The 22,055-nt window shown below is 47.6% G+C and overlaps 1 protein-coding gene across 1 annotated transcript in view; it reads right to left on the minus strand.

The window, feature by feature from the left end:
• Positions 1-22,055, minus strand: part of GPX7 (glutathione peroxidase 7) — a 111,854-nt gene that overhangs the window by 89,318 nt on the left and 481 nt on the right. The gene's annotated exons all lie outside the window — the stretch shown is intronic.

The following is a 22,055-nucleotide window of genomic DNA, read 5'->3' on the forward strand; positions in this document are numbered from 1 at the left end:
TTTTTAACAGTTTCCTGAAATGTGGAAGGCTCTGGCAGTCGCGTAGTTGGCAGGGGAGTTTGTTCCAGAGAGTCAGGGCAAGGTAAGTAGATGCTTTGCCACCCATGCAAGTCTTTTTCATTCTCGGGTGCAAAGGAGAAGCTTGGATCCTGATCGGAGGGGCCGAGAGAGGGTGTACTTTGGCAGTTTGTCAGATAGGTAGGAAGGCCCGAGGCAGTTAAGGGCTTTAAAAACAGTGCAGCAGATCTTGAATTTCACCCGCTTTCTCACGGGAGAGTCAGGGGAGTTTGTTAAGAAGTGGTATGAAGGCCGTTCTGGGAGGGGCATTTGCTACAAGCAGGGTTGCCGTATTCTGGACTACTTGCAAGTTGTTTAAGAAAGCCTCGTTGGCCGAAGCCAACAGTGCATTGCAGTAGTCCAGACAGCTTAACACTAGAGCTTGCATCAGTATTTTTTGCGTGGGGGATGATAACAGAGGAAATACTCTTCTGAGGAGGTTGAGTGTATAAAAGCAGGTACCAGCGGTGGTAGTGGCATGTGCTTCGAGCGTAAGATTCTGGTCAATACGGATTCCTAGGTTCTTGACCACTGCTTTTGGAGTGGGAGCAGAACTTAGCTTCTCCGACCACCAACCAGGAGTCCAGCTTATAGCTGCACCTCCAAACAACATGATCTCCGATTTTTCGGCATTCAGTTGAAGGAAATTAGCCCTCATCCAGACGGCAATTGTCTTCATGCCCTCCGAAAAGATGAGTTGTATGTTAGGACTGGACTTACCAAAGGTGAGTAGGAGCTGGGTGTCCTCCACGTAGGAGATGAGACTAAACCCTAGGGTCCTCATTAGTTTAGCCAAGGGAGTAACATAAATGTTAAAGAGGGTAGGACTCAAACAGGAGCCCTGCGGTACTCCCTTGGTAACTTCACTGGTCTTAGATCTAAAAGTGCTCAAAGTGACTGTCTGGGTTTTATCTGTTAGAAAGTCTGTCATCCATTTCAGCGCAACCACTTGAACACCAATATCTTGAAGTCTCCCCAGAAGGATTTGGTGAGAGATGGTGTCAAACGGCGCAGATAGGTCAAGCAGCACTAAAAGTGCTGCCTGACCCTTGTCCAGGGCCATTCTGATGTTATCAGTTACCTCTATCAGGGCAGACTCGATACTGTGCTTGGCCCGGAAACTTGACTGGGAGACATCCAGGCAATGTGAGGATTCAACAAAATCAGAAAACTGCCTGTTTATGTGTTTTCAAGGAGCTTGCTCTGAAGGGTGATCAAAGAAATAGGGAAATAATTGGGCAGCTTGATATTGGGGACCTAAAGGTTTTTATGAAGGGGAACAACTAGTGCTGCTTTCCATTCGGGAGGGAGTCTGGCAACCCTCAAAGAGCTGTTGAGGATATTGCAAATGGGTGTGGCTAGCTGTTTAGCTAGTCGGGAGGAGATCTTTGTGGGAATTACATCTAGGGGGCCCAGATTTAACTTTGGTTAGAAGAGATTCTACCTCTTCCGGGGTAAGGGAAGGAAAAAGGTGCAACTGCGCAGTGTTGATGGAGGTTACAAGGCGTTCTGTAGAGGGGTTATTAGGAATTCCATTGGATGAGATAATTTTATGCTAAATAGCGTTGATTTTCTGGGTAAGAAAGGACGCTATATTGTCGCACAGCGACTGTGAGGGAGTCTCTGCAGTATCGCAAGCCTTAAGGTTAGTGAACGTCTTCAGGATCCGATAAAGGGTCCTAGAGTTGTTCCCAGCCTGTTCTAGTTGATTTGCGATATGCAATTTCCGTGCAGAAGAAAGTGTGGCTTTGAATCTCTCTTTGTCCTGTGCATTGCTTGAATGTCGCCATTTCCCTTATAATGATAATCGTGAAAAAATAACATACATGAAACAAGCATTGGCAACACCAATAGCTCTCGTCTTGGTAAGCTGGTATGATGCTTACTTTTTTGTAATATTTATTGAAAGCATATGCCATATAAAAAAAAAGAAAACCTGTAAAGTGCAAATATGGTGGCTGCATGTGTGCAATAAACTTTTTACATTTATAAAGTTTAATCACTGCATAATAGACCAGTATGGGCACTGTCAAGGGAGGGGCATGAGTACTTAGAACAAGTATAGAAACCCTTATTAGTATTAATGCACACCATGGGTAAATAATATTCTGGAAAATGTACTACTGGTTTTAAATTGATAATAAAACACAGACGGACTATTTTTTGTTTGAAAAAAATTAAAAAAGGATAAAGAATGGAAAGAAAAAAATAATTAGCAAAGTAAAGTACTGACCAATCAGACCGATTACTTGTGAGCAGGCAAAATGCCCTCACTTACAGTGTAGCAGATACTATGGCTGAAGTAGGCAGTCCTATGACCTTATGCTGTATGCTCTGCTGGAAATAAGCAAAATGTGAATGGCAGCTGGACAGGAATAATGCATGAAAAGGGATAATGCATATGTATATAGGCATGTACTTTTTATTTACATGTTTTTGATTATGTGAGGTTGTCAACAAAGTAAAGCTGTTTCAAGGCCAGACCTACAAAGGAAGTTACACATGTAGAGTACTTCACCATTCACTTGTGCAAACTGAACCACATAGTGGACAACGCTGCTGTGCCAAGCCTCTACAATGCAGCTTGCACTAATGTGCACACTGCTCTACCCTGGGGTGTTGGTCACACTATCTTGTGTTCTAGAATCCACCACTCCCATGTTACTTAATATCCGTCAATCAGAATGATAATATCACATCAGCTGCAGTGGAAGACAGTGGGCGCCGACACAATAAAATACTGGGGTTGGATGAAGGGGGTTCAGGATGGGGGGGGGAATAGAGGGGGGAAGCTGGAAGCATGGTGTGGGGAGGGGGCCAGCAGGAAGAACATGCGGGGAGCATACAGCAGGGAGTAGTAAAAATAAACACTTACCTGGTGATGCCGTCTGCCTCGAGCTCTTCTGCTGCAGTTCCCATGAAAGCACCAGACTCCCATCCAGTCCTCACGCTGCTCTCATATGAGGTTAGCATGGGGATTGGCCGGAGCGGGCTGAGAAGACGCTCCGCTCAGGTCAGGGAGTCTGTGGGTTTCTCCAGCCCGGCTGCTCAATGAAGTCAGCTGGAGAAACCTAATTAGGCAGGTGGGATTTGGTCAGCCTGAGACAGCCGGACAAACACACATGCACACTTAAAAGTTCACATAGCACTCCTCCTCCCCCCTTCCATGCCCCGGCCCTGCCACTCCCTTCTCAAGCTGGCTCAGAGCCAGCAAATTAAAAATAAAACAGTACTCAAATATCGTTTTATTTTTCACTTGCTGGCACTGAGCCAGTGGGGTGATGCTCCTCTGCCATTGCACAGCAGCCGCCCCTGATGGAAGAAAAGTTTATGAACCGGGCACGGAAGGTTTAGGATGACGAGTGCAGAAATGACTACATAAAGAGAGGCAAATCGTTTTCCAATTCCATACATGAGTAGCTCTCCCATTACAGGCATTTTCTTCAAATTCTGGGACTTGAAGTGCATGTTCTACAATGGGTTAGACAGAACTACAGATGGCAGCATGCAACAAAACAATCTGCAAGGCCAATACGTCTTTCCTATATAGGACCTATTGGATTTGGCAATGTGTTTTTGCCATGTTCTACACCAGTGTGGATGCTGCTCATCATAACTAAATGTTAGTGGTGTGGAGTGTCCTAGAGTGGAATGGGGGAAGTAGAGAGTTGTAAACTGGATTTGTCGCAGTTGAGTGTCTTACAGTGGAGATGGGGAAGTAGAGTGTTATAGAGTTGAGCAGAGGGAGTAGAGTTCAGTGGTTCAGTGTGTCTTAGAGTGCATTGTCGTAGAGTGGCATGGCATAGAGTGGAGTGGCGTGGAGCGGCATTGAGTGGCGTGGAGTGGATTGAGGTAGCAGGGTGGATTGGATTGGGGTAGAGTAGATTGGATTGCGAGGAGGGGGTTCGTTGGAATGGGTGGATTGGTTTGAAGCAGATTGAAATGGAGTGAGGGGGATTGGAGTGGGGTGGGTGGATAAGTTTGGTTTGGGGACGGTGGATTGCTTTGGGTGGACTGGTTTAGAGTACAGTGAGTTAGAGTGGAGTGAATTAGAGTGGAGTGGGGTGGATTAGACAGCATTGGAATGAGGTGGAATGGACCAGAATGAAGGAGGTGGATCGGACTGAAGGGGGTTGGATTGGAGAGGGGTGCATTGGACTGGATTGGTGTGAGGTGGAATGGACTGCAGTGGGGTGGACTGGAGTGAGGTGATTGGATTGCAATGGATTGGATTGAAGGGGGTTGGATTGGAGTGGGGTGGGTTTGAGTGTGGTAGGCTGCATGGCTTGGATTGAGTTGGGTGGACTCGGGTGGTGGTGGATTGGATTGGACTGTGGTGGAGTGGTGTGGTATGGAGTGGGGTGGACTGAAATAGGTAAATTGGAGTGGGGTGGTTTGGAGTGGGGTGGATTGAAATGGGGTGGATTGGATTGGGGTGAAACGGATTGAGTGGGGTGGATTGGAGAGTGGTAGGATAGAGTGGGGTGGACTGGAGTGAGGTGGAATGTAGTGAAATGGATTTCAGTGGGGTGAATGGGAGAGGGGTGGGGTGGATTGGAGAGGAGTAGATTTGACTGCCGTGGGGAAAATAGGATTGGAGTGAGGTGGATTGGATTGGCGTGGATTAGAATAAGGAGGATTGGGTTGGACTGGGGTGGATTAGGTTAAATTGGATTGGTGTGGGGTGGATTGGATTGTGTTGGGGTGGATTGGGTTTGGAAGGATTAGGGTGCTTTGGATTGGACTAAGGTGGGGTGGATGGGGTGAGGTGAATTGGATTGGAGTAGGGTGGATTGGAGTGGGAAAGATTGCTTTGGATTGGAGTGGGCAGATTAATTTGAATTGGAGTGGAGCTGATTGGAGTGGGAAACACTGTTTTGGATTGAAGTAGGGCTGATTGGAGTGGGACACACTGTTTTGGATTGGAGTGGGGCTGATTGGAGTGGGACACACTGTTTTGGATTGGAGTGGGGCAGAATGAAGTGGGACGGATTGTTCTGCATTGGAGTGGGGCAGATTGTTTTGGATTGGAGTGGGCCTATTGTTTTGGATTGGAGGGGTGACTGATTGGTGTGGTGCAGATTAGAGAGGGGCCGATTGTTTTGGGTTGGATTGGTGTGGAATAGGGAGGGAGTGAGGTGGATTGGATTGGGGTGAGGTGGATTGGAGTAGGTTAGATTAGATTGGGGTGGAGTGGATTGATGTGGAGAGGACTGGATTGGTGTGGGGTGGATTGTGGTGGATTAGAGAGGGTTAGATTGTTTTGGAATTTAGTGGGGCAGATTGGAGTGGGATTGATTGAAGAGGGACAGATTGTTTTGTATTGGAGTGGGGCAGATTTTTTTTGATTGGAGTGGGGTGCATTGAGGTGTACTGCACGATTATGTGCTAAAGCATCATTTCAAAAATTGCACATAAGAAAGAAACAATGTATTTTGAGCTATTAATAACAAGATGGTCTTCATCTTTTGAGAACAGCACCCACTGAGCAAAAACAAAAGAAAACATGAGTTCAAAGTGAGAAAAGAAGACTTGGCAAAATAAAGGAAAGTTAACTACAGAAAATAAATCTTCACAATTTTAGTTGTGCTGCTGGGTACATTTTTGCGAGTCACATGCCTACTGTTTGCAGGGTACTAAAAATTAACCAGAACAAAATAGTAGCTCAATCAGTCAGGGGCAGCAGACGGGCACTGATTAAGTTGAATCAATCAGTGTTTTGTCACTGCTCCACAGAGAAGATCAGCAATGATGTTAGGCCTGCCTTGACAAATTATGAGGCTGTAAATGAGTGACACGCAAGCAAACAAATGGGTAAGCAATGGGTTTATGTACAATTTCGGAAATAATGATTTAACACAAAATCATGCAGTACACCCCAATCCACCCCACTCCAGTCCACCAATTTCTTACCCCACACCAATCAACCCAACTCAATGGAATCCACCGCAGACCAATCTAATCCACTCCAATCCAAACCGTTCACACAAATCCAATCCATTCCAATCCATTGCACTCCAATCCTCCCAATCTGCCGCACTCCAATCCAAAACAATCTGCCCCACTTCAATCCAAAACAATCTGTCCCACTCAAATACAAAACAATTTGCCCCACTCCAATACAAAACAATCTGCCCTACTCCAATACAAAAAATCTGCCCTACTCCAATACTAAACAATCTGCCCCACTCCAATACTAAACAATCTGCCCCACTCCAATCTTCCATACGCCAATCTGCCCCACTCCAACCCTAAACAATCTTCCCCACTCCAAAACAATCTTCCACGCTCCAATCCGCCCCTCTGCAATCCAAAACAATCTGCCACACTCAAATCTGCACCACTCCAGTCTGCCTCACTCCAATCTGCCCCACTCGAACCTAAAACAATCTGCCCCACTCGAACCTAAAACAATCTGCCCTACTCGAACCTAAAACAATCTGCCCCACTCGAATCCAAAACAATCTGCCCTACTCCAATCTAAAATAGTTTGTCCCACTCCAATCTGCTCCACTCCAAAACAATCTCATTTCTCGGCCTAGCAATAGGAGATGGAACTTCCATTAAGAACAATGGGTTTGGAGCCAGTCTGTTCGAGTGACATTGAATACAGCACCATCGATAGTAACAGTGAAGGTTGAACAGTGCAAATGGGGACGAGCACTGGGGATAGTGAACGGGGGATGTGTCAATTGTGGCACCGGTACCAGCGTCAGAGCCAGAGTTATGGGAGGCACCAGGACATATGGGGCAAAAGGAGCAGGGGTAAAGGTGTCTAGTGTCGCAATAAGGCAAAAGCCATATGACCAAGGGGGCACGAAGGTGCTCCTGAGGGGGCCTTGACCCTGCAAAATATGTCAAACAAGGAGTTTAAGAATAAGGCAGGGTCCGTTCCAGGGGGCGGAAATTTGGGGTATTGCTGACTGGGGTGTGGCCTGGGTGAGGTATCCGTGGATAAGTGATCAGTAATGGGGTGCGCCAGATCCTCTGGAGGAATATCAACGAGTTCTGGCTCCAACGAGGACTCCTGAGGAGAGTGGGAGTGCCTTAGTGACTTACCTTTCAAAGAACGACATCGCTTGGAGTCGTGGCGTCCATTCTTTTTAAGTTTGCTTCAGAATGACTTTGATGACAGTGGCAACCCTGGGGAGCTCGTTCTGGATTTTGACTTTTGCTTAGATCAATGATCGCCTCAAGCCTGGGCCATGAGTTGTTTGGCTTTCCTTAATGGGATTGAGGTGCAAGCTCCTGCAGGATTCACAGGACTTTGTGTCGTCGCAGTCCAACACCTGGCGCCAGAGGTAGATGTTATGCATGATGGACATTTGCCAATCACAGTCCCTGCATGGGTTTAAGCCTGGCCATTTGGGAGCAGGGACATCTTAAGGATTTTGGGGGCCCTGTTCATAACAGCTTTGAGTTTATGATTCAATTTCAGGTCTTTCATACCCTCTTTAGCCAGGTTACTGGTGGTGCACAGGTCCTCTGGCCCAAATTCTAAATGTATTTACATCTACCTTTCAAGGATACTGGTGTGTGTTTTCAACGTTGTAACACAGCAGCATCTCACTAATTTTACTGAAGATACTTTTTTTGACATCCTCCAATTTCTCATATGTATGGTCTTGTTTTGATCGAAAAGAAACTTTTTTATGGATGTTGCATGATACTTAAACACATTTTTCTACAAAACGTCTCTAATAGACTCTCACACATCAATCACATAAAACTTAAGTTAAACGGTATTTAAAACAATGTGTTTAGGAATTATTCAAGGTCATCAGGGCAAGAACAGAGCTGTCTCTATCAGGGGGCCCTTTGAAAGGCTGGAGCCCCCATTGCCCATGCCTTAAAACGTCTCTGTTTAGGAGGTGACATTATCAAAGCCTGAGGGTCATACGCTGATACAATACCCAGTATGTTATGGTTGTGCTATGTGCAAATAAAGCATAGCCACATATCAGAACAGCTGCAAACATTTCAAATAAAACGTGTAGCTAACAACATCACATCTCTTCCAGACAGAAAACTTAGAAATTGTTTTAGAGTCGGATATCTCTTCTTTATTCTCATCTTCAAAGTTACCTTGCAGCAAGCAGGCCGTTCCACCGGAATCTTTTCCTTTCAGCTCTGCTCCATGCTTCAGGGGGGTAGCCACGCGTCTGGTAAACATGTTCTAACCTGCTTTGGTGGCAGGACATGCCATGCTGTCCCGACATGGAATCGTGTTTCACTCCTTCAGGAGTGAGAGTCTCTTCTTGTGAAACTCCCTACGCGTATAATGTTTCATATTTACACTGACTGACTCCAAACGGAAAGTCACAATGCATGGGGCAATGGACAGCACATCTTCGTACATTTATTGTAAAAACTATTAGATGCAGGGGACGTATATATACATACCTTTTGGATTGCCTGCATACATTAGCAAGGCTCCCGATTAGGTATTTTAGCCTACACCCGACTAATAAAGTATTTGTGAAATAGCTGAATGGTATATGTTACAACGTTGTAAGATGTATTTTCTTATTATATAGGTTTCCTAATATTTATGTTATTATTTATGCTATGTTCCTCCCCTACATCCCTGTTGGTACATTCCTTGATGCTCTGGAGGCTACCTTAGAATGTTGAGTGAGCGATTATTTTCTCTGGAGCCACTGAACACTGGTGGAGAGAGGAGTTGTCAGTAATTAAGGTTTTTTTTTACCTGAAGAAGATTTCGTCTTTGTATCAGTATACTTTTTACAAAATGCAAGATCTACGCTCAAAAAGTATTTTCTTTCTTTTCTCCTGAAAGGCCTACTTCCGCCCCAGTTCTGACAACACAGGAAGCATTCATGGTGGCATGCGTCAAGCTCACTGTGGATTGAGTGAACTTCTTCCGACATTGTGTGCATCTACACATATGGTTTTCACAAAGCAGTCAAACTGACATTTTGCCAAAAGAAATCAAAGGACAGAGAACAAGTGCCATGCTCACAAACGGTGCACTGGTCTCAGCAGAGGCCAAGGACTGAATGCAGTCTTACTTCCCTCCAGCTTTTGAAAAGGGGGGGCCCTTGGCCCCCCCCGCCCGCATGGCGGCGCGGCGACCGCCTCCCCCTTAGTGCCTCTCGATGGTGGGGCGGGCCCTCATGGGCGCGACCCGCCACCGATTGGCCGGCGACCTCCCTGACCCGGATACCATGGTAGGATGTCCGGGTCAGGGGGGGCGTGCTGCTGGAGAGGCTGGGCGGGGGGCGTTGCCATCCCCACCCGGCCCCTTGAGAATAAAGAGGCGGGGAGCGCCCGGGAGACCCTCTTGTTCCCTGGACGCTCCCCCACAGCGTGTTGTGCCCCGCACTCGAGCTTCTTTGTTAATTTCATTGGTTTTCATTTGTTTTTCAGGTCGGCGAGACGGGAGTAGGATCCTACGTCTTCGTTCGCTGGAGGTGTGGTTGCAGCAAGCAGACGTCGTACACTCAAGGAGGAAGCGGCGTGGGAGAGGGAGCAAGTTGTGTAAAGAGCGGAGGAGTGCGGAGCTCGGTGGAAGACACGTTGAGCGCAGCGGATTTCGCGGTGGGGGCTGTTACACGCTGGGGATCAAGGTATTTCCAGGCGGGGCGGGAACGGGTTGGCGGATTACGCATAGCCGGTGTAGACCTGTAAATTATGCCCGACTAGCGTTAGGGGCGGCACGCTGTATTTCCGGCTTCTGCTGAAACGCCGCCGCCTCAGCTCCTCAATGCGAGCGCTTTGTTGACTCATTTGTCCTTGTTCCTTCCTTTACACGCTCAAACCCCGCCGCATCCGCGCCTCAGGCGGGCGCTCGGTTGATTTATTTGTCACTGTCTTCATCCTTTTGCAGTTCACGGATTTGGCCGGCTGTTCGAGCGAGCAGCTTAGGTAGTGAAGCAGGGTCACCCAAGGCAGCACGTGGATGGGAGACCAGGGGAGAATGGTGTATTTACTTGTTGAATTCGTGGTATTTAATTTTGCATAGGGTCTGATGCATGTTGAGACACATTCTTTGATTGAACATTCGTGGCTGTTTGTTTATATTGCGGGGTACATTTGTTTATTGTATTCCAATACTTTGAATTATCATAGGGGCTGCTTCATGTTGGTGCACAGTGTTGGATACACATGGTGTGGGGAACAATTGTGGGCAGTTTACCTTGACCGGCCTGTATAATTAGTAGCCATGGGTGCTTCCATTGTTGGGGCATATACCCAGAGATAGGCCAAAAGGTGGTGGTCAAGGGTCGGTACAACAAGATCTATATAAAGGTTCTTCCCAGGTATTAACAAATTCTCTATTACAGGCAATTAAAGAAAACATTGCTGCAATTTCTTGACTGATCAGCGCGAGGGCGTGGAGTGTGTCACTGATACCGGCGCAGAACACGCAGGATTGGTCGGTAAGGGGAGAACGGGGGGCTGGCATTTCATCGCTCCTGGTTGCCGCCGGGTGGGTCTACACTAGGTTTACTCACCCCTGACATAGCCGGACAAGCCGGTGGTGTTGCGGTTGCCGTTGCATGGTGCGTTCAGCCCCCTGGACATCCTCCATCTGGTAAAGGTACAAAGTGCACGTACGCTCAAATTCTATCACTGAGAGTGTAGGCAGAGGTTGGTGGGTTCCGAACATGCCAGGGCCGAAGGGTGGTAAAGGAGGGTCCAAGAAAGAGGTTATGATGCAGGCCATGATGCGGGAAATGAACCAAATGAACAAGCGATTGGGGAAACTTGATGAATTAGAGGCCCGCATCAATGAAAGGTTTGATGATGCCCCTGGCCCATCTGGTAGGCCTATTCGCCAGAGGGCGGCCCCCTTGCCAAGGGGGGATTTTGTTACCCCGCCTATAAGGGCTAAGGCCAAGAAACCCAGGTACACTGCCCCTGCCTCTGAGCCTGTGGCTCCAGTACCTACCACACCGGTAGCAGTGGTTCCGCCCCCCCCTACACCAGCGCCTGTAATTCCAGCTCCTGCGGCACCGGCTCCAGCCATTCCGCCGGGGCTCCCACCTGCGGGGACTGCCCCCTCACCTGTGGTCCCGATCCCGGTTACAGGCTTGCCGCAACCGGCACCCCCCTTGCCTTCTACACCTGTGCCACTGGGCATGCCCCCAGTGGCACCCGCAGTCCCAGCAGGTTGCCTAGACTCAATGCCTCCTGAGTTGGTATCTCAGATAACGGCCTTGATGCCGTGGCTGCAGAAGGGGGGGGCTTTTCCTGCTTCATCAGATCATGCGGCAGAGGCGGCAAAGTTCGTGGAAAAGATTAAATCGGCAGCAGTGGCCGACAGTGCTGCAGTACCCTCATCTTCCCTCGCAGGTTCCAGTCCCGCCCAGCCGAGTGGAGCTAGTGGGCAGCCGGCCCAGGTGCCCGGAAATGGTAAGGAGGTGGCACTGCCTCTCTTGGGGGATGGTTCTATACCTTCCAGGAGTGAGAATTTAGCACAACATGTGTCACAGACTGTGAAGGAGATGATTTGGGCCGATAAATATGTGTACATTTATTCATTGTTGTTGGATAATAGGGAGATGGAGCATGCGAAGACACTGAAAGAGTGGATGCATCCAAGTGAATGGAGGGCACAGTGTTCTAGATTTAGGGTGGATGAAACGGGATCAGAGCTTTTGCAGTATTCACGGCTATCAAGGCCGAACGACCTCCTAATGTCCAGGCGCCATTGGTGTGCTACCAGAGCAGGATTGTGGGGTGGAGTGCACAGTACTCTGGGGATGCGTGGAAAGGGTACGATGTAAATTTCAGGAAAGCTTTAGAATTCAATCCATCATTGGCATGGGATATGGTTGACTCAATGTCATGGCATCAACAGTTCTCAGATAGTTCACCCCCCCCTCAGTCCACCAGTGCGGTCAGGGTGTTCTCCACCAGACCTCAACAGCCCTTTCGGTCCCCCCAAGCGAGTGAGGTACCCGGGAAGTATAGGGCCGGCGGGTCAGAGAAAAAAGGGGTGTGCTGGGATTTTAATAAGCACACCTGCACAAGGGCCCCGGGTTCCTGTAGATTTAGACACGCATGTTCGTCCTGTGGTCACCCCTCACACCCAGAATCATCTTGCCGGTCCAAGCACGGGAACAATGGTCAGAGGGGAAGAGGGAAGCCAGTGTAATACAAACCAGTTGGGTACCCCTACGCCTGTAGATGTTTTAGCAATGATCCCATGGTTAAATAGATATCCGGACCACACAGCAGCCACTCTACTCCAGGAAGGTTTCTCCCAAGGCTTTAGGATCCCGGCGGGGGGATACACAGGCAGCGCCCATTGCAAGAACCAATTGTCAGTAAAACACAACCCCTCAGTGGTGGCGGCAAAAATTGGCAAGGAATTATCTCTAGGCAGGATAGCTGGCCCTTTCCTGGAGGTGCCTGTCTCCAATTTTGTGCGTTCACCACTAGGAGTAGTGCCCAAAAAAGAGAAAGGTCAGTTCAGACTGATCCACAACCTGTCGGCGCCGAGAGGCGCGTCCTTGAATGATGCCATTGAAGAGGGGATTTGTAGTGTAAAGTATGCCTCTTTTGACCAAGCGGTTGACTTGTTGCAGGCCAGAGGGCCGGGGGCACTGATGGCAAAGTCAGACATTGAATCAGCTTTCCGTCTCCTCCCGGTTCATCCGGCTGATCATCATCTCCTAGGTTTCACTTTTAGGGACAGGTTTTACATGGATAAATGCATGCCCATGGGCTGTTCCATATCATGTGCATACTTTGAGATGTTTAGCTCATTTCTAGAATGGGTCATGAGACAGGCGACGGGCCACCAGCAGGTCATGCATTACCTAGATGATTTTCTCTTCTTAGGTGCGGCGGGCTCTCAGGAGTGTGCTTGGGCATTGCAGGAATTTTGCGTGCTCATGCGGGCTTTTGGGGTCCCCCTTGCGCCGGGAAAGACTGTTGGCCCGTCCACCTGCTTGGAATTTCTTGGTATTGAGATTGACTCAGTGGAGGGATGTTTCAGATTGCCCAGGGACAAGGTGTCCAAATTTAGGACAGCGCTACGTCAATGCCTACGCAAAGACAAGGTTTCCTTGCAACAATTACAGGAAGTGGTGGGGCAACTGAACTTCGCACTACGGGTCATCCCTATGGCACGCCCGTTCTCACGCTCCATTGCCCAAGCAATGAAAGGGTTACGAGAGAAACATCACCGCACTAGGTTGTCGTCTGAGGTTCGCCAGGATATGCTTATATGGATGGCATTCTTGGAGGATTTCAATGGCAGGGTAGTGTGGCCCGGTCCTCCCGCAACATCAGCAGAGTTGGGTCTATGGACAGACGCTGCTGGTAGTGTGGGCTTTGGCGCCATCCTGGGGAACAGGTGGGTCGCCCAGCGTTGGCCGGAGGAATGGAGGACGTGGGGTCTGACCACCAACATTGGCTTCCTTGAACTCTTCCCAATCTGGGTGGCATTGAAGGTCTGGCCCGAACACTTATGTAATCAATCAGTAGTGTTCTGGTCAGACAACATGACAGTAGTGGAATGTATAAACCAACAGGGGGCGCGCTGTCCTTTCATACTGCGCCTGATAAAAGAGATTGGGTTGCAGTGCCTAAAATGGAATGTAGTTTTCAAGGCCAAGCATGTCCCTGGCATTCTCAATAATGCAGCTGACTCCCTCTCTCATTTTAAAATGCAGGTTTTCAGGGAACATCTTCCTACAGCAGACCCCTCGCCAGTGCACTTCCCAGCAGTACTTTGGCAGATTGGTGCCCCAGATTACAGGACCTCGTGGTTGCTAGCTTAGCTCCCAGGACCAAGACGGCTTACGAAGGGGCGTTTTTGTCTTACTGTACTTTCTTGGGGCAGGAATGGGAGGGTCTATGGGCTCAGGAGGATGGCTTTGCCGCCTATTTAGAATGGATGCATAGGGAAGGACGTTCAGTAGCAGCTGCGAGCAGGCATAGGGCGGCGGTCTCCTTCTTTGCACAGATTAAGGGCATGCGAGATCCCACTAACACCTTTATGGTGCGCAAGGCTTTGAGGGGTTGGCGCCGTTTACAGGGTCACCCAGCAGATAAGAGAAGGCCCATCGGGCTAGCACAGCTGACGGCTTTACTGCTCGCACTTGACAGTGTCTGTAGCTCGGAGTGGGAGGTACTTCTTTTCAAAGCTGCATTTTCCTTGGCATTCTATGGGGCCCTGAGAATGGGCGAGTTGGTGGCAGCGTCCAAGACTGATCTGCAGGGCGGCCTACAAGGGGCTTGTGTAAGGGTCAGGGAGGATACCATGTGGGTGACCATTCAGAAATCGAAAACTGACCAGGAGTCACGGGGTCACACCATAGTGCTCCACCGGGCCCTTGCCAATCCTTGCAGCCCAGTGGCACATGTTGAAGTGTTCTGTGGGCGGCGGGGGGGCGCGGCGGGAGGTGCGCTGTTGTGTCACGCCGACGGAACGCCCTTGACTAGGTACCAGTTCAGAAGAGTATTGGGGCTGACGGTCAGACAGGCAGGTCTTGACCCCAAGGAATTTGGCTCTCACTCCTTTAGAATTGGGGCAGCAACTGAGGCAGTAGCAAGGGGCCTCCCAGTAGAGAATGTGAAGAAAATTGGGAGATGGTCCTCTGAATGTTACAAACGATATGTGCGAATTGACATGTTGTGATATGATGGTGCTCACGCCCGGTGTGTTTCTGGTTTTTTGCAGTTTCTCAGACCTGTCACGCAGGGGAGGAACTTGCCGTCGGGCAGCAACGATCTACACCATCGCAGAATTAGCATCGGGATCAAAACAAGAAAATGGTTTGGATTGTGGGTCACTCCTATGTGAGACGTGCCAAAGGTGTTTTTCTTTCAGGAGACCGTAAGACAAGGGCTGCGCAACAGGGGTTTGACATCTCATTCTTCGGGAGAGGGGGTTTATGTCTCAACCAGTTTAGGGACTTCTTCCAGGGACTATTAGCTCGACAGCCCGTCCCCCCGTCAGTGGTGATACTTCACCTGGGGGAGAATGATTTGGCCAAACTGGGGAGACGCATCCTTATTGAAGAGATTATCTCCACTGCAGGGTGGGTGGCCAGGACCTGCCCGGGTTGCATGGTAGTATGGTCGCAACTTATCCCTCGATGGCAGTGGCGAGGGGGGGACTCGGTCAGGGCGTTGAATCACTCGGTAAAGAGGATCAACACACAGTTGGACAAACTATTTCGAGCCCCCCGGTTGCAGACGATTCCACATGGGTGTATCTGGGGCGAACAGTACTACCTGGGAGATGGAGTTCACTTGAATGAGGCGGGGAATGTCTTATGGTCTAACAATCTCTGGGCCTGGTTGGAGGGATTTGCCAAACAAGTGCGCTCCTAAATTGGGTCTAGATGGGGGGAGGCCAGATCGTCGGTTAACAATGCTGGCCTGTGGCGGTAAGGTCATGACCGGTGAGCACCTAATTTTAAGGTCTGAGGGGGCGGGCATCATCCTATGGAGGTTCCCGCCCAGGGGGAGGGGCCATTGGCCACTCCTAGAACTCCAGGGGCAAGGTAACTGATGCTTCAAAGGGGCACGAGTTGGAGTAGTCACGCTTTCCTTAGGCTGGTAGCCACCCTGCGCGCGCATACTCATGACGTCACCGGATGGCGCAGAGTAAGGGCCCTCCTTTAGTGGGTAAATGGAGTTCACGGCGTAGACCGAGGTAATTACCGGGCCCGGCTGCGCATGCGCACATCTCTAGGTGAGGCGCAGCTATTAAGACCTGACACCGGTTAGCGACCTTGCCATATGGCCAGAAATGTAGGATACAAAAATCAAGATGAGGATGTTAGATTCGGTTAGGAAACAACCTGTATTAGAGTTTTGTTAAGGTTAGCCTCTCAAACTTGTTGACGATATTGTATCTAATGTCCTGCTGATTTTTGTATAAATTGTTGACCATGCAATTAAAAACCCTTTTTAATTTCATATCTTAATAAATACGGCCGGGGGACTAGCCCCCGCCTTCCAAAGATAACCAGGCCTCATGTTCATGTTTCTGGGGTTGGTGTGGTCGGATGGGGGGGGGGCGGCAGCCAGTCGCTGACCATGTGAAAAGGGGGGGCCCCGCCCGCATGGCGGCGCGGCGACCGCCTCCCCCTTAGTGCCTCTCGATGGTGGGGCGGGCCCTCATGGGCGCGACCCGCCACCGATTGGCCGGCCACCTCCCTGACCCGGATACCATGGTAGGATGTCCGGGTCAGGGGGGGGCGTGCTGCTGGAGAGGCTGGGCGGAGGGCGTTGCCATCCCCACCCGGCCCCTTGAGAATAAAGAGGCGGGGAGCGCCCGGGAGACCCTCTTGTTCCCTGGACGCTCCCCCACAGCGTGTTGTGCCCCGCGCTCGGGGCTTCTTTGTTAACCCACCCACCATCCCTGGAACCAAATGGTTGATGCTGTATTAGTCGTGTTAGGTGTAATTTTGAGGTGACTGTTGCCATCCTGGCTATGCACATGGAATTGTCGAGTGATAGATTATGCTGATGATGCTTTCGTTAGGAATTTTTTCCCTTTTAGTGAACTGTAAAAATATGTTATAAATTGCAATTGTGTTTAGGAAGTTTTTCTCCTTTTTTAGTGTACTGTACTGAAATATTTTATAAATTTGCAATTGTGTTTAGGACCTTTTTTCCCTTTGTAGCCTTACTGTGAAGCTTTGATGTGTTAGTCAGAGTAGTTGTCCATTAGAATTTTTTCCCATAGGTAGTCGTATTTATTAGGTATGGGGCATGCGGTAAGGTCATGACCGGTGAGCACCTAATTTTAAGGTCTGAGGGGGCGGGCATCATCCTATGGAGGTTCCCACCCAGGGGGAGGGGCCATTGGCCACTCCTAGAACTCCAGGGGCAAGGTAACTGATGCTTCAAAGGGGCGCGGGTTGGAGTAGTCACGCTTTCCTTAGGCTGGTAGCCACCCTGCGCGCGCATACTCATGACGTCACCGGATGGCGCAGAGTAAGGGCCCTCCTTTAGTGGGTAAATGGAGTTCACGGCGTAGACCGAGGTAAGTACCGGGCCCGGCTGCGCATGCGCACATCTCTAGGTGAGGCGCAGCTAGTAGGACCTGACACCGGTTAGCGACCTTGCCATATGGCCAGAAATGTAGGATACAAAAATCAAGACGAGGATGTTAGATTCGGTTAGGAAACAACCTGTATTAGAGTTTTGTTAAGGTTAGCCTCTCAAACTTGTTGACGATATTGTATCTAATGTCCTGCTGATTTTTGTATAAATTGTTGACCATGCAATTAAAAACCCTTTTTAATTTCATATCTTAATAAATACGGCCGGGGGACTAGCCCCCGCCTTCCAAAGATAACCAGGCCTCATGTTTATGTTTCTGGGGTTGGTGTGGTCGGACGGGGGGGGGGGCGGCAGCCAGTCGCTGACCATGCTAGCCTGAGCAGCTCCGACACACTCTGGTGGGCGGAATTTCGGGGGCCAGGCCCAAGTCACACAAAAATTAGGTTGCCTGCACCCACAGGATTACTACCTCATGTGAGTGCACATTTCCAAATTTCAGGAATTCTCAAAGATTTCCGCGAGTACTCCTTGATACCTGCTGCAGTGGCAAGTTTCCAGGATCACTCTGAGAATTTGTGTGTGAATTTCTACCTCCAGATGAGCGTAGGAATGTCCGCTTTTGTACAATTATACATAGTGCGTAACTGCAACGTGGTAAGTGCTCCTAGATTTGTGCAATTGCTTGGGAAACCCTCTACCCCCTATTCACTACAAATTGTCGGAGTATTATCTTCAGTCCGACCTTCGAAAGGGCTTCCCTCCTGCTATTCACAGGAGTAAGCCTCCAGTCCTTCCAAGGGCTGGAAAGGGTCAGACAAATGTTTGTGAACACAAAGAGTTGTGGTGTCCTCCCTGATCTGAAGCGCCCACTCTCCACCCCTCAGTAGGATTTCGCCAAGTTCGTCACACCATCAGTGAAGTAATGCCAGGTAAGAATAAATTAGGAGTGCAAATTCACTTTTTCTGAACGCCTTATACTTGGAAACAAAGCCATTTGCTGGTGTAAGTTGAAACCCACATGCTCACATTCTTTTATGAATAAAGCCATTAGTGTATAGAAAGCACTGTATGAAAGAAACCTTGACAAAGTCAGTAGGCCGGTCTCTAACTGACGAATTTGGATTTTCCGAAGTATTTAAATATTTTTTGTAAATTTTATAAGGGGATGACTTTTTGTGTGAAAGTGCACATCGTGCAAGAACAATATGTGTTACTCACTTACAAGTAGGCCAATGGCTGAAGTGAGTTGACCCTGTGACCCATGCTGTGGTGGACATAACAGAATTTTAAATAACACACAAACAGACCAATGAATGTAGAAAGCTGGCTGAAATCTCCTATATGTTATACATATATATATATATATATATATAAATTCACAAAAAACAAATGATACATGGACATTTTAGTTAAGTTCAGATTTTAAGACACACAAAGCCATAGAAATTCAACAGTTCTAGTTACAGTTATCTCAAGTAACTAGAACTTGTGCCCTAAGATAACTATAACTAGGGCCCCGGCATGCACAGTTTTCTCATTAATAATTTTACAGCAACTGTTGCAGTGATATTATCAATGATGTCATAGAAGATCTCGTAAGTGACGTAATATGTGGAGTAATTAGCAGTACATGGCAGTGGTGAGATTTATAGGTAACGTAGGGCATAAGTTATTTTTTATAATAATAATAATATTCAGATCCATTTCCCTGCCCGCATCGCTGCAAGAAGGGAAACAGACCTGAAGTATGACTTATTCTCGTGGCTGTGTTAAACTTCATTGAAATTATAGCCGGCCCATTGGAGCTGTATTTTATAATAACTTATTATAATAAACAGCTCCATGAAGTAATGCATTCATGTAATCTGCCCAGATCACGTTTATTTTAACTGATGAGTTTTAGGCACAGGTTTTTTATCAATCAATGTGTGCCCATTTGGGTAAAACACCTAACATTACGTGACTCAACAGTGTGTAGATTACTAATGATACTGCACGTATTAGAGTTGATTAATACAATGAATGTAGGAGTACTTGTTATGACAATTTGGGGGATGCAGTTAACAATATATGCTGAAAACAAGAATGCTCTAGTATTTTGTCTATGTTTATCTCATTTGTATCACGTGGAGAGTATATATATATATATATATATATATATATATTTACTTTCAAATAGAATGTTGCGGATTTCCTATGGTAGCTAGGTCCTAACTATAACTACCTACTGGCGGTCGCCAGTAGGTAATATATTAATATATATATATATATATATATATATATATATATATATATATATATATATATATATATATATATATACACATACAAATATGCAGACAGACAGGCAGATTGACAGATCAAGAGGGCATATGTACAAGCCCCTATCGCCACCACAACGTCACTTTTACTGACGTTGTGGTGGCGATAGGGGCTGCGCCTATTGTACAAGGCACATTAAGCCACTTAACATGGCTTAACGCTGCCTTGTACATAAGGCCCCCTTTCACGCTATGGTTAGCGTGAAAGGGGGGTTTGCAGTGGGTGTTGCTGTGGGCATTCCACCGCAACACCCAATTATTTTGACGCTGCCCCCTATGTACAAGGGTGGCGTACATAGGAGGCAGAGCCAAAATTAAGATTAGGTAAATCCTGATTTTAAGATGGCGAAACGAGGGGAAATGCAGTATTTCTCCTTGTTTTTCACTTTCCATGTGTGCTGCCTTCTGCAGCACACATGGAAAAAGCAAAATGCCATGGTTTGTATCCGAGTAAGAATGTGTTCCGTCCTGTACATACATAAACCTTTTAAAAAAAATGCCATTTTGTCACTTTCCTGTGTGCTGCATGAAGCAGCACACATGAAAGTGACAGAATGGCATTGTAGGATTGTTTATGTGCAGGAAGGGACATCTTCCTACACAAACAATCCTCCCCTACACGCAGACATCCTTGCACCATGCTGCAAGGGTGCCTGCGTTGCCGCTAAGTAGCTAAACTTAGCACCATCGCAGGGGGAAACGCAAGGCTGCACCACATTCTGGTAAATATGGTGCAGCCTTGCGTTTCAGAAATGGCAGAGCGCAGTGTTAAGCCAAGGAGGCTAAAGCCGCGCTCCGTCACTTTCATGTACATATCCCCCAAAATGTCTTATACCAGACATATTTACTCACCATAGCTCTGCCCCTGCACAGTGCACCCTTCAGGCTGAGATCCTATTTCACCCCTAGATTCGAGTGCTTGGTTCGAGATTTGGTAGTGTCAGGCACACCACTCCACCCAAGGCTTCATGCCCAGCAGAGCATGGTGATAGCAGTGCTTAATTGACAGGTGATGTCAGGCTCGAAGTACGTGAATCATTGTTTTACTCAAAAGCAGGCTATGACTGCTTCCTACATAGGCCAAGACTGCTCTCACTAGGTTAGTAGAGGTGGTGAGTACTAGGAGACAGGAAGAAGACATATACGGGCACATGCATCATTGTCAATTGCATTCGCAAACGGTGCGAATCGCAATTTTCGGCCTTTTGCGAATGCAATTGACAAAATTGGGATGCATCATGTTTTTCGCAATTTTAGAAATCTCAATCATGTTGCGATTTCTAAAATTGCGATTGCATTTAAGAAATCGCAATTTGCCATTTCTTAAATGCAATGCAAGAACGTTTTAAATTTGCGAATTCGCAAATAGGGAGAGGTAAATTACCATGAAGTTGACCTTCATGGTAATTTGCGAAAACTTTAAAAAAATGCACAAAAGTGCATTTTTGAAAGTTTCATTTTACACACACACATGCCCGTGGGGCATGTGTGTGTGAAAAATGCACTTAAAGTTATATTTCAGGGGTGCAGGGGAGGGTCCTTTGGACCCCCCTGCACCCTTGAAATTGCATTCTCAATTTGCGATTCGCAAATTGCTAATCGCAAATTGAGAATGACTTCCCAATCATTCCTATGGGCCTCTAGGCCCATAGGTATCAATGGGAAGGGATTCCTTAATTGCGATTAGCAAATTGTGAATCGCAATTAAGGAATTTTAAGAAATCGCAAAAAAATTGAGATTTCTTGATGCATAGCCTTTTGCGATTTCTTAATTGCGATTCCTTAATTTTCGCCAATTAAGAAATCGGAAACGGCAACAATGATGCATGTGGCCGCTTGTCCCACTGCTCCTGCACTTGCCAGGCTTGGTCACCCCAGACAGAACTAGCTTAAGAAATAAAAAAAACTGTAAAACTGCATCTTCCAAGGGAAAAAACTATTCCTATATAAAACACCTAAAAAGTACATTAAGGCTATCATCATTAGCAACTTACGTTGTTCGATTGCTTGGGATAATGACTCAAAACAAGCTGGTCTAAATGTATAATTAGATGCTTACCTGTCAAAGCGTGACAATAATCTTTGGTTAAACAGTTTTTTCGCACACTTCCATAATTTTCTGAGGGTACAGCCCCTCTGGACGATTTAGCAACTTTTACGTTTTCCTCCTGCCCTCTCAGTAGAAGGCACTAACGTGCCTTTAAAGGGGTATCAACCTATACAACAGTCACGCTTAAACAATGGGGAATTGGTGAAAAAAAGGTCCCTTTGAATGGGCGACAAAGACCACAACGGATAGATAACATTTTCAGACAACATACAGTCAGGCATCTCCCACGAGAACAGAACACACGTCGTTATGGACGCTCCACTGAAGACCCAAACTCACATTTTTACTATACCTTTCGTTAACGTAAAACTTTTTTTGTGACCTTTCTACATATGCTGTGCCCTTTTTGCAAAGGACAAATAAGGTTTTATCTGCAAGTCAACAAGAAATGCGACTCGTCACGGTTTTGCACGGTTGCCGCCCGTGCCCTCACGAGCGAAGTGTACTATGTGATGTACCTGCAAAGTGTAAATGCAATGTCTGCACCGGCTGCAGACAGGCGTGCAAATAATTTACAGCGCCTTAGAGAGCAACATTACAGTGAACAGCTCTACTCGCTGTGCCCCTCT

Source organism: Lissotriton helveticus, chromosome 1_2 (assembly GCF_964261635.1).
Source record: "Lissotriton helveticus chromosome 1_2, aLisHel1.1, whole genome shotgun sequence".
Lineage (NCBI taxonomy): Eukaryota > Metazoa > Chordata > Amphibia > Caudata > Salamandridae > Lissotriton > Lissotriton helveticus.